This window comes from Elephas maximus, chromosome 8 (assembly GCF_024166365.1).
Source record: "Elephas maximus indicus isolate mEleMax1 chromosome 8, mEleMax1 primary haplotype, whole genome shotgun sequence".
Taxonomy (NCBI): domain Eukaryota; kingdom Metazoa; phylum Chordata; class Mammalia; order Proboscidea; family Elephantidae; genus Elephas; species Elephas maximus.
In genome coordinates, this window is record NC_064826.1 from 1,775,892 (window position 1) to 1,793,752 (window position 17,861).

At 44.0% G+C, this 17,861-nt stretch overlaps 1 protein-coding gene across 1 annotated transcript in view; it reads right to left on the reverse strand.

The window, feature by feature from the left end:
• CNTNAP2 (contactin associated protein 2) overlaps positions 1 to 17,861 on the reverse strand; it is a 2,020,907-nt gene that overhangs the window by 189,974 nt on the left and 1,813,072 nt on the right. The window lies entirely within an intron of this gene.

Sequence of the window (17,861 nt, forward strand, 5' to 3'; positions counted from 1 at the left end):
TCACCAGACTGCACGCACAGCTTGACCCTTAAGTAGCCCAGGGCAGCGATTGGAACCCTGACTTCCCAGACCCACCTGGAGAGGTTTATGAAAATACCTTTGTTCCAGTCTGTATCCAGAAACCCTGATCCCATTGATCTGGGATTTTTAAAATCTCTTCAGAACATGCTAACTCTCTGAGAGCTACTGCTTTGAGGGGAATTTACAGAACTGTTTTTCATGGATCTTCACCACCCTTATTGGAAGTTAGGGAGCTATGAACTGCTGACTATACAGGTGGACCTTGCCAGATAGAATACACAGGAATCAAATCGACTACATCTGTGGAAGGAGACAATGGAGAAGCTCAATATCATCAGTCAGAACAAGGCTAAGTGCTGACTGCAGAATAGACCACCGATTGCTCATATGCAAATTCAAGTTAAAGCTGAAGAAAATTAAAACAAGTCCATGAGAGTCAAAGTACTACCTTAAGTATATTCCACCTGAATCTAGAGACCATCTTAAGAATAGATTTGATACTTGAACACTAATGACCAGATGAGGTGTGGAATGACATCAAGGACATCATACATGAAGAAAGCAAAAGGTCATTAAAAAGACAGAAAAGAAAGAAAAGACCAAAATGGATGTCAGAAGAGACTCTGAAACTTGCTCTTGAACACAGTGTAGCTAAAGTGAACAGAATAAATAATGAAGTAAAAGAGCCGAACAGAAGATTTCAAAGGGCAGCTCGAGAAGATGAAGTAAATTATTATAATGAAATGTGCAAAGACCTGGAGTTAGAAAACCAAAAGAGGAGAACACACTCAGCATTTCTGAAGCTTAAAGAAGTGAAGAACAAATTCAACCCTCAAGTCACAATACTGAAGGATTCTATGGGCAATATATTGAATGACGCAGGAAGTATCAAAACAAGATGGAAGGATTTCACAGTCACTGTACCAAAAGGAATTGGTCAACGTTCAACCATTTCAGGAGGTAGCAAATGATCAAAAGCCAATGGAATTGAAGGAAGAAGTCCAAGCAGCACTGAAGGCACTGGTGAAAAACAAGGCTCCAGGAATTGACGGAATACCAAGTGAGATGTTTCAACAAACAGATGCAATATTGAAAGTACGCACTCTTCTATGCCAAGAAATTTGGAAGACAGCTACCTGGCCAACTGACTGGAAGACATCATATTTGTGCCCATTCAAAAAAAAAACGATCCAACAGAATGTGGAAATTATTGAGCAATATCATCAATATTACATACAAGTAAAATATTGCTGAAGATCATTCGTAGTTGCAGCAGTACACGGACGGGGAACTGCCAGAAATCCAAGCCAGGTTCAGAAGAGGACGTGGAACCAGGGATGTCATTATGATGTGAGATAGATCTTGGCTGAAAGCAGAGAATACCAGAAAGATGTCAAAAATTGAATAGTGTCCCCCCAAAATATGTGTCAACTTGGCTAGGCCATGATTCCTGGAATTATGTGGTTGTTCTCCATTTTGTGATCTGATGTGATTATTCTGTGTTGCAAACCCTAACCTGTATGATGTTAATGAGGCAGGGTTAGAGGCAGTTATGTTAATGAGGAAGAACTCAATCTACAGGATTAGGTCGTATCTGGAGTCAATCTCTTTTGAGATATAAAGAGAAAATTGAGCAAAGAGAGATAGAGGCTTCCTACACCAAGAAAGAAGTGCCGGGAGAGGAATGCATCCTTTGGACCTGTGTTCCTGTGCTGAGAATTTCCTAGAGCAGGGGGCAACTGATGACAAGGACCTTCCCCCAAAACGGACTTCTCCTGGAGCTGGGGCCCTGAATTAGGACTTTTAGTCTCCTAAACTGTGGGAGAATAAATTTCTCTTTGTTAAAGCCATTCACTGATCGTATTTCTGTTATAGCAGCACTAGATAACTAAGACAGGTATTTACTTGTGTTTTCTTGACTGTGCAGAGGCATTCGACTGCATGGGTCATAACAAATTATGGATAACATTGCAAAGAATGGAAATTCCAGAACACTTAATTGTGCTCATGCAGAATCTGTACATAGACCAAGAGGCAGTTGTTTGAACAGAACAAGGGGATACTGCATGGTTTAAAATCAGAAAAGGTGTGCGTCAGGGTTATATCTTTCATCATACTTATTCAATCTGCATGCTGAGCAAATAATCCGAGAAGCTGGGCTGTATGAGGAAGCACACGGCATCAGGCTTGGAGGACAACCTGCGTTATGCAGATGACACAACCTTGCTTGCTGAAAGTGAAGAGGACTTGAAACACTAATGAAGATCAAAGACTACAGCCTTCGGTATGGATTATACCTCAACATAAACAAAACAAAAACCTTCACAATGGGACCAATAAGGAAGGTCATGATAAATGGAGAAAAGATTGAAGTTGTCAAGGATTTCATTTTACTTGGATCCACAGTCAACACCCATAAAAGCAGCAGTCAAGAAATCAAACGACGTACTGCATTGGGCAAATCTGCTGCAAAAGACCTCTTTAAAGTGTTAAAAAGCAAAGACGTCACTTTGAGGACTAAGGTATGCCTGACCCAAGCCATGGTGTTTTCAATCACTTCATATACATGTGAAAGCTGGACAATGATTAAGCAAGATCGAAGAAGAGTTGATGCCTTTGAATTATGGTGTTGGAGAAGAATATTAAATATACCATGGACTGCCAGAAGAATGAACAAATCTGTCTTGGAAGAAGTATAGCCAGAATGTTTCTTAGAAGTGAGGATGGTGAGACTTTGTCTCATGTACTTTGGACATGTTATCGGGAGGGATCAGCCCATGGAGAAGGGTATCATGATTGCTAAGGTAAAAGGTAAGCAGAAAAGAGGGAGACTCTCAAGGAGGTGGACTGACACAGTGGCTGCAACAATGGGCTCAAGCCTGGCAATAATTGTGAGGATGGCGCAGGACTGGGCAGTGTTTCATTCTGTTGTACATCGGTTGCTATGAGTTGGAGCCAGGTCAACGGCACCTGACAACAACATCATGAGCTGTTGAGGCGACAGCAGTGACCTGGGTCCTTTTTAGGCCGCCCAGGCCATCTGATGGGTGTCACATGTTCTTGTGCAATCCCCTTCCTGCATTGTGTGTTGAAGACCTCGGCCCTTCCCTTCTGTGAGGCTGGATCCTCTGATTTATAGATGAATTGTGTCCCCAGAAAGTTATATTGAAGTCCTATCCCTTGTGCCTGTAAATATGACCCTGTATGGAAAGAGTGTTTTTCTCTGTTACGTTAGTGAGGCCACGCCAGAGTAAAGGAGGTCCTAACAGTGATCCCTTCTGAGTTATAAAAAGAGCAGAGCAGACCCAGACAAGCAGGGGAAGACAGTTGCCATGTGAAGATGGAGACAGACACATCTACAAGTTCAGGAATGCCAAGGGTTGCTGGCGGCTACTAGGAGCTGAAAGAGACAAAGAAAGGCTCTCCCGTACAGCCAATGCCCTGAATTCAGACTCCTAGATTCCAGAACTGTGAGAACATAAACTGTTCTTTAAAGCCCCTCACATGTGGCATTTTTTGCTACAGCAGCCACAGGGAAGTCAGGCCCTCTTCACAGCCCACCCACGTGGCTGCCCGCAGTTGGCCTTTTTTTCAGACCTGCCCAACAAGCCCTCATCCATAAATCACCCTCAACCGCAGGAACATGGGTCAGGTGTAAGCAGCTTTGTTATTTTCATTTTGAAGCTGCACAGTGAGCTCCTCGGTGGGTTTATTACACCCACGATTCTCAACATGTATTTTCCTCAAGATTGGCAGGACCGTCTTTCAGCGCTGATGCAGCACTTGCCCCGAGATTCCTCTGGCTTGGCGGAATCTTCTCTACATCACAGATGCACCCCCGCAAACTTCCTAACTCTCCAGTAGGAAGACTCGGCCCCTGATCCAGCAGTGAGCCTTCTGCCTAATCTCTGAGCAGTTTAATTATCTGTCATTTTTTTCCCAGGCTGGTGGAAAGCTAGGCTTCACTGGGCTGGTATATTTTGGGAGGATGTTGCAAGCAGTCAAACACGTAATTTAGAAACCACGGACAGGGCTGCTTCCATCTCTGCAGGCCGACCCAAAAGCTGCACTAACTTTGAGGTCATCAACTGCCACCAGGGGAGTAGAATTTAGGGACAAGTGAGGGCAACCCTGAGGCCCAGTTTCCTCTGCTGCCCACTCTGCTATGATGATTCCCGAGCGGAAGCATCAGCAGGTCTCAGGGAAGACCCACACTTTTCTCTCAGCCTGTCACACTGCTTGTTAGCAGTCATCTAGTTGACCCCAATTCATGGTGACCCCATGCTCAATGGAATGAAATGCTGCTCAGCCCTGAGACTTCCCCCGATAGGTTGTGGATGAGACCATTGTGATCCACAGGGTTTTCACTGGCTGATTTTTGGAAGTAGATTGCCAGGCCTTTCCTCCTAGTCAGTCTTAGTCTGGAAGCTCTGTTTGAAACCTGTTTAGCATCAAAGCAACACTCAAGCCTCCACAGACAGACAGGTGGTGGCTGTGTATGAGGTACATTGGCCAGGAATCAAACCGGCTCTCCTGCAGAGAAAGCAAGAATTCTACCCCTGAACCATCACTGTTTCCCTGTTTCTTCCTCTGGGCTGTGGTCTGCTTAACACCAACCCACCACTGTGGACAAGGACAGACAGTTTCTGGGGTCCTGGGGTAGCTCAGGGCTTCTCATTCCAGTCAGGGGCAGGACAAGGGATTTGGGGCCGAGGGCCACCACAGAGTGTCCTTCTTAAGGAGAGTCCATCCATCCAGACTCTGCAGAAGAAATGTCTACAACTTAGCAATCCCCTCCCCTCCGCTGCTTCCTGAGGAGGGGGCTGTGGCCTAAGTCAGCCTCTTCAACACTGCTAAGGGATTCTGCTGAGAAACTCTGTCCCCCATTAGATGCATGCTGCTTCTAAAGCTTCTAGACTTCTCTTCTTGGCTGAATCTTCCTGGTCTTCTGGGTGAGGGAAGCTGATATTTATAGAAGACAGGTAGTTGGTGAGTGAATGGAGGGGCAGTGGAAGGACCCAGAGCCCCTGACATGCCCTTCCTAATGCCTCCAGTTTCAGATGTGATGCTGCTGCTGTGGAAGGTGTTTCCTACATGTTGGAAATAGTCCTATCTCCAGAAATGAGCATTTGAGAATTCGGTGTGTAGAGCATGGCTCACTGGGAAGAACACCAGAATACTGGTGGTTGTCCTTCCATTGGTGTCAGGAACTGAGAGGGTCTGAGATTTTTCTGATCTAGAAGCTAACGAGCCACGCTGCCCAGTTTTGTGGTTGCTGGGGAAGACAGGAGACTCCTGGCCTGAGATGGATGACTTTGTTACTCAGGACACAGCTGGCAGCATGAGCTGCCCCTGCTGCCTTCCTGTAAGCCCTGGGGTGATTTGGAGGGGCCAGGTGGGTGCTCTACACACAGTGTGTCTGTGTCTCAGTTGAGGGGCCCCAAGCTTAGGGAACCCCAACCTTTTAAAGGAGACTACAGCAAACCTGCCCCACCTTTGCCCTGGAGAGAGAGTTTTCTTTGTTATACAGGATAGGAAACAACTTTGCCTTCTCCAGGGGAAGACATCCCCTCTGCCTTCCACACTGTATGCTATGCAAGTGTCTCTTGGGACTGTTGCAACAAAATACCACCAAGTGGGGGCTTTAAAGGACAGAATTTAATGTCTCTCAGCTCTGGAGGGTGGGATTCCAAATCAGTGTCAGCTGTGTCCATTCCATCTGAGGCTCTGAGAGAGGAGCTGCTCCATGCTTCTCTCCCAGGTTCTGGTGTCTCCCAGCTATCACTGGTGATCATTGGCGATCACTGGTGATCACTGGCAATCACTGGTGATCGTTGGTGATTATTGGCATTCCTTGGCTTGTAGCTGCATCTGTCTCCATCATCACATGGCCATTCTTCCTCTGTCTACGTCTGTGTCTTTTCTCCTCTTTTATGAGATACCATTTGGTGGGATTAAGACCCACCCTACTCTATCTTCCATGACCCTATTTTCCAAACAAGGTCTCATTCACAGGCATTGGGAGCTAGGACTTCAGAAGATCTTTTTGGTTAAACACCATTCAATCTAAAAAAACAAGCGTCCTTGGAAGGATCATCCAGAACAAAGTTGTCAGTGCTACTGTTCAGAAAATGTGCAGAAATGGGAGAGCCTGAGAAAACCCTTGTGGCGTAGTGGCTAAGTGCTACGCTGCTAACCAAAAGGTCAGCAGTTCAAATCCACCAGGCGCTCCTTGGAAACTCTATGGGGCAGTTCTACTCTGTCCTATAGGGTTGCTATGAGTCAGAATCAACTCGACAGCAACGGGTTTGTTTGCTTTTTGGTAGAGGACAGTGTCCCAACATAAGCCACCCACCTGTCTTCTTGTGATTCGGCCCGATGTTGTCCAGGGATCTATGTGCTCCCACAGAGTCAGATCTCCAGGTAAGGACGGCCCTGCCCACCCCGGGGCGGGGGGTGGTTAGCCTAAGTCAGTCATGGCATTTGTGTGCCCCTCACCTGTACCTGACTTAGAAGTGGGCATTACCCTTGTGGTCAAATAAGACATGAGGCCAGTATTTGGGAAAGTTTTTTATCTTACAGGAGATACCAGGTAAGGAGAGCCCCTCCCTGCATCATGACTTTGGGTGCAGGGTGGTCCCTAATGTTCCTCAAGAACAGCAAACTCGAGGAGAACAGAGGGCAATGGGATAAACTTGGGTCCTTGGTGACATTGCTCAGCCCTGACATTGTCCCTCCTGCTCTGCACTTCTTGTGGGAGGCACCCATCATTGCTAAGCTGTTTTACTGTAGCTGAAAGCATCTTAGCCAACACAAGTAGTTTGGGAATAGGGATATCTGCGTTCTAGTCTTAGCTTTCCTCTTCACCTTCTTGGGCCTGTGTTTCCTGGTTTTTGAAGTGAGGATTGCTTCTATAGTTTTCTGAGTTTCTGTGTCCAGAATGCATTTGAAAACCACTGAACTAGGCAGTCTCTGAAGTTCCGTCAAATGCCAACATTTTACAATCTAATTTCCATGAAACCCTAAGAGAAATAGTAAAATGAAATACAGCTGGTCTGGTTGGTCACTTTAGTTGTTGAATCATCACAAGGAGAAAAGAGAGATGTTCAGAGAGATGGATAGAGGGCAGCATCTCAGCATCAGAAGGGCGAGCATAACAGAGACCACGGCTGAAGGGAGCTGGATCATACCTTCATCCGAGTCACCTAAAACAATGAAGCAGGTCCTCACACCTGGCTGCAGAAGAGGGACAGCACCAGGAACAGACCCACGGACAAACCCACGGGAGAACCACGGACAGAACCATAGACAGAATCATGGACATATTTGCATTTTTTTCCCTTTCAAGTGTCACCCCAGCAGGTGGCACCGACCACTCTCATTCTAACTCATCATAACTTTCCTCAGATAAAGCACTCCTGGCTGAGTGACCCATTTATCAGCTGACCAGAATAGCAGGTGTTGTGGCTCTGAGTTCCCCCAGCAGGTGAGGTAACATTTAGACAATAGACCCAAAGCATCAGTTGGGAAAATGAGGTCATTCAGTGGAGAAAAGGTGACGAGAAAAGACAAAGGAAGGGACACGTGGTGGGCGTGCTGAGAAGGCCAGAGAACCCTGCTGAGGTTCTGATAATGACTTGTTTCCTCAATTGTAAGATGAAGTTCAAGGGTTGGGGATTTGCAAAGGGCTCTTTGTACAAGATTTCATTTGACCCACCAATAAAGCTGGTGATTGGCAGAACAGATATTTTAGCCTCAACAGTGGAGAGTGTTACAATTTTTTCTCTCTTTTCTTTCTGTTTTTCTTTTTTTTCCCTGAAAGAAGGACTAAGTGTCTATCAGGAGACAAAAGAATGTAGGTAACCTGAGAAGGCCATAGAAGAGGCAGGCCAGCTGGACACAGGTCATTGTGGAGGCCAAGGAGATGAGGAAAGGCAGGACGAGGCAGAGGTGGCCCCTGCCTATGCCAGCTGTGCCCTGGACTCTGGGTGCTGTCCCCTCTCACCTTCTCAAGGATGTCCCTGAATGGTCCCCTCTCTCTTCCACAGCATCAGTACTTTGTTCTATATACATCATTCCACATAAACACACAATTTTCACAAGCATTCCCATTATGCAACTCTTCTGTCTACCTTATTTACCCACCAGCTACTACACATTTGTTTGTTTCCATTTGTAGCCAAATTCCTTGGAAGGCTGTCTATCTCTCTGTGTCCGTGTCTTGTCCTTTTGTTCTGTTTAAGCCCAGAGAGTTCAGCTTCCTCCTTCATTACACTGAGGAACCGTTCCTGCCCCATGGCCTTCGCACTTGCTGCTTCCTTCACCCAATAACCCTGCAGGTGCTCAGTGACCTCTCTGCTCACAAGCCATCATACCTGTAATTCCATCCCTAAGCATCCAAATTAAATAGCAAACCTCGCTCTCAGGCGCCTCTCCCTTTAACTTGCTCTTTTGGATCTACATATGACACAATATATGTGTGCTTCTGGCCCCGCTAAGTAAGTAGAGGCGTCTTCTGTTTTGTTCACTGTCATATTCTCAGCACCCAGAACCATGCTGCCTCAGAGTAGGCATCAACAATATGGGAATGAACAAATGAAAGAATGAACAAATGAAAGAGTGAATAGGAACTCCCCTGCAGGAGGCCAAGTGGTTACAATACAGATACTCTGAAAAGAGGAATCCACTAATTTTCCTAAGGCAAGCCACATTTCAGAGCACTGGCACGTATGTGGGGTGCCATCTTGATTCCACAGGCATCTTCCCTAAGAGCACAGAGCAACTCCTTGAATATTTTCTCAGTCTAGGAACAGGACACATTAGTCATGTCCATTCAAAACAAACTTTGCTAGACATCTTTCCAAATTTGTGATGTTTGAGGAACCATGGTTTCCCAAGGTAAAGTCGGCAGTGGAGCCCGAAGCAGGGTTTTCTCCCTTTGGTGTCTCATTCTGCTGTTAGGAACAAGGACTTTGGATCATAATCATGTTTCTTGAATTTTAGTGTATGTGAGAAACTGCTAATGGCTAATGCTTACAATGCATATTCCCAGGCTCCTCTCCCAGAGAGTCTGATTCCCACCAGTCTGGGAAGGGGCCTTGGAATCTGCTTCATTGACGGCAGGTGATTCTGATGCAAGTGGTCCTGGAATTCTACCTTAAGAAACTCCAGGGATTGTCAAGTTTCCAAGAAAGTAGTAAGGTTCCAGTAATCCTTTGCTTCTTTGCCATCAAGAGAAAGATTTATAACAGAAACAGCCACTCCAGTTTTGAAGCATGTGATTGAACTCAACAACTTTAAGACGGAAAGACTTCAGAGGACAGAGTTCTCCCTACAGCCTCACCCTCTGCCTAGATGCGGAGTTGAGGCAGTGGGCAGTAAAGTCCAGTAGCCACTGAGTGCGGAGCTTTTGCTTTCGTGGCCATACCACACTGCCTTTCATGTGTCGAAGGGGTAAAAACAACCTGTTTTTCTTTTATTACAGTCTCAGTTTGTGAATGTAGAGATTTTTAGAGCCAAATATGCATATTCACACCAGAAAACTCGGTGTTAAGCACATCTGAAAGTGAACATTGGCAAAGAAAATTTATTTGAAGTCTTTTGGAAATTCATCAAGGAAATGCCTGGAGTTTAAAAACCAATGATGTGAACTCATTTTAAAATCTCTGGTATCTTGATAACCTCTTGAGTATGAGTACTTCCCTTTAAGTATCTTGGCCTTTAAGCTTTTCATTATGGTTAAAAAAAATATAACTTCACAAACAAAGGCGTCCTCAAAGAAAAGGAAGCAGAAGGGAGCTGCCATCAGCCAAGAAGAATCCAAGTGCTGCCTTTCAAATACAAAGCCTTTCTAATTTTAGTTTTCTCCATTTATTTAGCCGCCTTCTGAGAATAACTTCTTGAATATTAATGTACCTATATGATTTAAAAGGAAAAAAAAAGATTTTTTTTTTTAAATGACATGAAGGTTGAAGGAGCCCCAGGTGGCACAAGTGGTGAAGTGCTCGACTACTAGTCAAAGGTTGGTGGCTCGAGTCCATTCAGAGGTGGCTTGGAAGACAGGCCTGGAGGTATCCTTCTGAAAGGTCGCATCCTGGAAAACCCTATGGAGCAGTTCTACTCTGCACACGTAGAGTTGTCATGAGTCAGAATCGACTGGATGACAACTAACAACACTGACATGAGGGTTGGTGCACCCGCTGGCTCAGGAATGGGTGTATAACTAGGTTTTAAATGGCCTCACACTGAGGATGAGGAGAGAGGTGAGTGCTGGGCAGAGTGCCCAGTTTGGGAGGATAGCTGCAGAGAGTCCCAGATGTGACTTGGGAACAAGACATGTGTGATAAGGGGATGTGGAAGCTGCATTAGAGGAGCCATGAACCTGGACATTCAGGGTCTCCAGAGATGGTGAGGAAGAGGGCTGAGGGGTAGGTGGCCAAGAAGCTTTTATCCTGACTGAGGTCTGGTTGGAGGGCAGAGGAGGAAAACTCATTGCAGGGAATGCACTTTGGTAGAGGATGGGGGTACTTCATGGGGGTGGCTTCAGGTGACGTGGGAAAGCAGGTTCACTGAGATGCTTTGGATTTGGAGTGTTCAAGGAGAAAGGACCATAATTTGAGGTCTAAAGGAGAGAACTTCATCAGAGGCTGGAACAGTTTAGATTTGAAAAAGCTAACTGGTGTTAACATGGACTAAGCTGAAGTTTAGAAGCAGACCGTATACCCATCAATTGATCATCCCCCACAGATGCTGATATTACTAATGACTAATACAATGACTTGTGAGCAGAGAAGAATAAATCAGTCAGTAAAGTGTAAAGGGTAAACGGAACTGCCTCGTGTGTGCAAAACCTGGACAAAGAAAAAGAAAGACAGAAGAATTGATGCATTCTAACTGTGGTGATGGTGAAGAATATTGAATACACTGTGGACTGCTAGAAGAATGAACAAATAAGTCTTAGAAGAAATACAACTAGATTGCTCCTTAGAAGAGAGGATGGTGAGACTTTGCCTTGCTTACTTTGAACTCATCATCAAGAATGACCAGTCACTAGAAAAGGACATCCTGGTTGGTAAAGTAGATGGTCAGCAAAAATGAGGGAAACACACTAGCTGCAACAATGGGCTAAAAAACACCAATGATTATGAGGAAGATGCATAACTGGGCAATATTTTGTTTTGTTGTACATAAGGTCGCCATGAGTCAGAGCTGACTCGATGACAACTAACGACAGCAACAACAGGAAACTGAGGGGGCATATAACTACCCTGGGGTCCCAGATGACCACCCGACCAGCTAACAAGACGTTTTGCACTTTATATTCTGTAGGTTGTACTACAAAAACCGTAGCTATTTTGTTTTCTAAATAAATACAAAATTTTTATTTTTCAAACTGCACACGCCCTCTCAGGGACTCTGGTATTGTCCTTGCCCTCATTTGGAAAAGGAGTTATACAAAATTGACATGGAGAAGTGTTTCTAATATATTTTTACACAGAAAAGTAGGTTACTAAGCAGTATGTATCATACGATTTCATTTTTTATAAAAATACTCTATGAAAATGCATAGAAAAATGTTTGGAAATGCATGCACCAAAATGGTGACATTAAATATCTTGAAGTATGGGATTATAGCTGGTTTTTATTGGCGTTCTATTCTTTTTGCCTCTCCATATTTTAAATTGTTCAACAATAAAGAAACATTACTTGCATAATTTTAAAAAAGCTACAATCTGGTAATTTCCATTTGCAAAGGTTGGTGACACTTTAAACAACTCTACTCCGTAATTTCAACAAGTATTTAATCAGAGAGTTTAGTTAATCAAAATGCAGGGAACGGGATTTCATTTAAATACAGAAAATTAGAGGGAATTTAAAACTAGATGGAAATAGTCCTCCCCAACTCCTTCCAGTTTTTAGATACCTCAGATAAAAAAAAAAGTGGTCAGATATGAAATAATTTTGAACAAGACATAATTTTTTTTTCTATTAAACATGGCTAAAGATGAAAGCAGGCTACTTATCAACTTAAAACCCTCCCCGGTCTGAAGTGCCAGCGTGCTCCTATGTTTAACCCAGTGTCCACGGAGGCCGGGAGGGGAGGTGAGCAGAATTCAGTGCTGTAATTGAATCTGACAGACACACACTGCTTCTATTATTCATTGGCTCTGGTTGCACTTACCCACAAAGCCCCGCAGAATACCAGCCATCAGCACTCTTCACGAGGAGCTATTTGGCATTCCTATCAGCTCTCATCACTGGAATCATATTCAGAGATGCAGAAAACCAAACTCGATCACATTCACACCATCAGCAAAGGCAAGTGGAATGAGTCATTTTCTAACAGACTTTGGGTCCAGCTAGCTTTCCTTTGTCATATTCTTCACAAAGACCTGTGGGTGGTCACTTCTTTAAAGAAAAACTGTCTTTAACTGGTCCTGGCCAATGTACCTCACATGCAGCCACCACCCATCTGTCAGTGGAAGCTTGTGTAGGGCTACGATACTGAACAAGTTTCAGTGGCACTTCTAGACTAAGACGGACTAGAAGGAAAGGCCTGGTGATCTGCTTCTGAAAATCAGCCAGTGAAAACTTATGGATCAGAACGGTCTGACCCCTAGCCAATCACGGGGATGGCGCAGGAATGGGCAGGGTTTTGTTCCATTGTGCATGGGATCACCATGAGTTGGGGTCAGGTTGATGGCAGTTAACGACAACGACAATGACAACAGCAGCTGGTCATTCTCAATTCTGAAAATGCTCCTCCTCCTCTATATGCCTTTGCCTGTGCCTCTTCCTCGCTGGAAAAAATGCCGTCATCCCACCTTTGTTTGCTTGTCTCCCTCAGTGCAAACGAAATGCTGCATCTTCTGGAAGCCTGCCTCCATTTCTCTAGGGAAGGTTAACAGCTAACTCTCTTTCATGGCCGTAGTGCCTGGGGCAGCGATGGCTGACTGGTCATGAGAAGTTTATTTCTCCCTCTCCATAGCCCTGCAAACCCGCTACCCAGCCAGGAACCACATCTCCCAGTCTCCATCGTGGGGGAGAGCCACATGACCAGTCTGTGACCAGTTCTGCCCAGTGCAAGGACAGCAAAGCCACGGGTGTCACTCTGCGCCAGTGTGGTTAAGAACAGATTGCTTCTTCACAAGCCTTTCCCTGTCAGCCAACTGGATGGAGAAACGTGGAAACTCGGGAAGGTGGTGGAGCCACAAGGCAAAAGCAGCCTGGATCCCCAAGCCACTGTGTGGGAGGTCCTCATGGACCAGAAGCATTTTAGGCTGTTACACAGCTGCTGAAGCCTGGGGTTTTACTGTTACAGCAGCTTGCTGTGTCTCAACTAACATCTCATTCCTAAATCTCTTATAATCTTATCACATTTATTAATTTATTTGTAAGATAAAAAAATGAAACAGGGGTCTTACCCATCAGACCACTGGAATTTAGAAGGAATGAGTTGTACTGTAATGGTCACCTTCTATCTCCAATCCCCACTCTATGCCAGAATATTGTAATATTTAAGACATATATAGGTTGAAAAATATATTTGAATTAATGGAATTGTGTAAATTCATAGAACTAGGATGCTTTAAAACAAAAGAGGAGTGGCTGGGAGCCACGTGGGAGCCCTTAGACCAGTACTGCCCCAACCCCACCAAGCTAAGGCTCCAAAGAAAGGGAGGAAGGACTGTGCTTTAAATGTAGAAAAGGCAAACACAAGCTCTCCTTCCTTATTGAGAAGTTTGTCAAGGACAAGCTTCGCATTCAGAAACATGGAAAGAAACTCCCTGTTTCTTTACCATTTCTGCTGATTTCCAGAACCCGAGCCCTGAGTTGAAGCTCGCACATGAGTTTTCAGCCACGCTCTGGAACAAAACAAGCTCTTTATGGTTAGCCATGGAATATGGTCGCTATTCACAATGTGTGTCTACAGAAAATACACTCCAGGTTTTGAACAACTGCCTCAGAAACTTCTGGAACACAGTCCATTTGTAAATCAGGACGTACCTACATCTGGAATGAACAAAAAGGTAAAACATAAATATGACAGAGATAGAAACAAGCCTTTCTTTTCTGGATGTATTTCAGAAGAATTTATTTTGGCTATGACCCTAGTCCTGTATTAGATTTCATATAAGCCTTTATGCTTCTCCTGAAAGTTCCTATCTTGATTGCTATCAAAAATTGTCTTGTAATTCAAGCAAAATGTGTCTTGAAAAAGATAACCCCCTGAATTTTTTACTTGTAGAGCATGTTTTTCTAAGCTTTCCAGGTTATGTCCAGGTATGGCTTCTAGTGTAGGTGTTTTTCTGATGCCTTATAAAGACCTAGCATTGCTCACTCACTGTGGCCTTTGGCCCTTTGAGATACTCCTTAGTCTTGAGCTATTTTGAGTAATCTCTCCCGATCACTCACTGTATGTAAATGAAGCCCTGCTCTCTGATTTATTGTATCTTTTTTTTACAACCTACTTTGAATTAATTGGTCCCAAGTGTCATCCTTAGTGGGATCAATTCAACGGCATTAGTAACACACTAGCTGACTATGGCACCAACTCTTCCCTCTTGAAGCATTTGTTTTTACGAAAATATTGAGCCTCTGGAGACAATGTTAAGCTTCTAGAATGGCAAATGTAAGGTCTCTTCCCTTATTATAACTTAAAATTCATATATTTATATTTCTGTTTTTCTCATGAACTTATGGGGCTTTTATTGCATGAAGATATCTCATTCTTTCTCGCTCCCCCCACCCCGCCTCAAGACTCGGAATGCAGGAATTCACGTGTCTTGGATTTCTTTTCCTCTTAGAATGCCTGTTGTCTTCCATCCAAAGGCAGGCTTATTCTAGTTGTTGTTCTTTTTGACATTTTAACATGCCACCTTTTGAAGGGAAAGATTTTGTCACCTACCACAAACAATAAATAATACAGAAAACATTAGAACCAGAGAGTCAGATGGAATACAAGGGTACAGGTGCACCTTCCATCAGAAAACATACCTCTACAAAACTTTAGCATTTCTGTAGTGTAATGACATGCAACCGACACTCTACTCAGGCAAACACTATGTGAAGGATTTCGCTAACAAGGATGGCTGTTATTTTACAGGCAAGGCATCAAGTTAATTGTTTTGTACAAATTTGGAATTTTAAGAAAAATGGTAAACCAATGAAAGATTTCTGCCTTATCTATGTTTTATATTTTAAAATCAATGTGTAGTAAATCTTTTTGTGGACAGGATATTAATATGAGGGGGAATTCTGGGACAGACAAGGACACAGTGGTGGTAGGAAGGTGTGAGTGGTATTCAGGGAACATCAGTAGTTGGAGGGGGGGAGCACAGGAACATGGGACATGGTGCTGGAGGGTGAGGAGCAGAGTTGAGATGTGGTAGAAAGGAAACTGAAAAATTAAGTTAAAGCCTTTGTGTACTGAGGAAATTAACCTCCAAAAACATGTACCCACACCTGAGAGGTAACCTCTAAACTTTTGGAATTTCTGGAGTGATTGGCATATCCTTATTCAAGGTGAGCCCCTCAGACCACATCTGATAGTTTATGCTAAGAAGGTAATGTGTGGTGGTGATGATATAGTGATCAGCCTGATCTCTGGGAGAGATAGATGAAGATTGAGTTCAACCACATGGGCAATGGTTCAGTCAATCATGTCAACGTAACGAAGCCTCAATACAAACTCTGGACACTGAAGCTTGGGTGAGGTTCCTGGTTTGGCAATACTCTGTGTGTATTGCTACACATTGATGCCGGGAGGGTGATGCATCCCTGAGGACAATGGAAGCTTCATATTTGGGACACTTTCAGGCCTTGTCCTATGTGTCCCTTTCTTTAGCTGGTTCTGATTTGTATTGTTTTGCTATAGTAAAACTGTAGTGGTAAGTACAGCACTTTCCTGAGTTCCATGAGCCATTCTATAGTTGATGAAACCTGACGGTGGTTTTGGGCAACCTCTGAACTTGCAGAGGGTATCAGAACTCTTGGGCAAACATGCAAGTCTGGAATGCTGTGCCCTTGACCTTGACTTTGGCTAATTCTGGATAGCCTTGAATCACTTACCAAGCTTCAGTGTTTGAACTTCATCTTGTAAGGAAAGGAGTGCCATGGTGAGATCTGTAAAAATCTGGCATCTTGGGGAGGATAAGTGTCAGCAGAGGGGAGGTTGAGGGAGGGGACAAATTATGAGGCTGCTCCAATCAAGAATATGAGGCATTTCAATAAGAGAAGCCATTGTGAGAGACAAGGAGGGAAGGAGAGAAGCTTGACTGAGAGGACTTCATTACATTTGCATCTGTGCTCCATCTACGTTTTCTGATGCTAGTTAGAATTGATGTTTTCTCTGGGGTTGTTCTGGTTTGATGACTTAGAGGAGGAATCACATTTCTCTCTATAAAAAAATGACGCTCCATCATGATGAACAATCCATCTTGTTGTCTCTATGACTTAGAGCTTTCTACCTGGATAATGAGGAAGAGGTGAGGGCAATAACTCGGGTGGGGAGCACAGGGGAGGAGGCTTTTGGGTGAAGATGATGGAGTTTGGTTTTAGAATTTATAACCAGTGATGAATATTTTTAGGAGATCACCTGATTACTTTTAGTTGAAGCATGTGTGTCAACTGAAATTATGTGAAGCAGATGCCATTTGTTCTAAACCAGCACACCTCCCATCATCTGTAGGAGAAGGGAGAGCCATGGCATGAAAAGTTAGGTGCTGTTTAATTATGACTTTGTGTAGGATGGCAGGTGGAGAGCAGCACTTGGCACTGATGGTCTCTGACAGGTTTCTAGGGCCGTGAGTCCTGGCAGAGAGCTTACAGATCACCTAACCCAACCTTCCTTTTCAAAAATGGCTGATGAAGTCTTGAACGGTTCAGAGACTTGTCTTGAGTTGGTCAGTCTGGAAGCTTGGTCTCATTCTCTTTTTAAAAATCAAATGTTTTGTTAGCTTTGTTGCCATTCATTCACTCAAAATTTGCTTACAGCGGCCCCTCTCCATTTTTCAGGTGAGTTAATTTACATTTAATGTGCATTTTTTTTTTTTACAGTAAGCCATGAAAATGGAGCTGGAAAAATTTTTACCTATGTAATCACTCCATTTTCACCCCCAGCAGGTTCCTTTGTGTCCTCTCCCCATTAATGCCCCCATCCCCAGGGACAACCACTATTCTGACTTCCATCCCTGCAGATTACTTTGGCCCATTCTTGAATGTAACAGAAGTGGAATCAGCATGGACTGTGATGTATGTTCAACAAAATGTCTGGAAGAGAATCCTGCCTCTTGATGTTTACTTTTTTATTGTTAGAAATGTCTTTAATTTGACTATGTAAACAGGATAGGGGACAATTGGGAAATTCTAAGGACACCAGGCCTGGAGAGAACAGTTGAGGAACCTATGTCCCAGGTGCCCCTGATTTCCAGAGCAGAGTTGAATCCCGGAGGAGGGGTGTGTTCTCCCTTTGGGTGTGGCTAGAAGGATACTGTCCTTGAGTGCTCAGAGTTCAGGATCTAAGCCAGAACTAAAAGACCTGTTACCAATGGTACGTAACTTCAGGAGGAAGCGTCTACTGCTATGAATTGAATTGTGTCCCCCAAAATAATGAATTGGAATTGGAATCCTAACCTATACCTGCGGATGTGATCTTGTTTGGAAATACGGTTTTCTTTGTTATATTAATGAGGCCTGTCATTATTCATTGTAAATACCTTTTCTCACCAACATAAATGGTGCCTATACATGTGGACCTCACCAGATGGAATACACAGGAATCAAATTGACTACATCTGTGGAAAGAGAAGATGGAAAAGCTCAATATCATCAATCAGAAC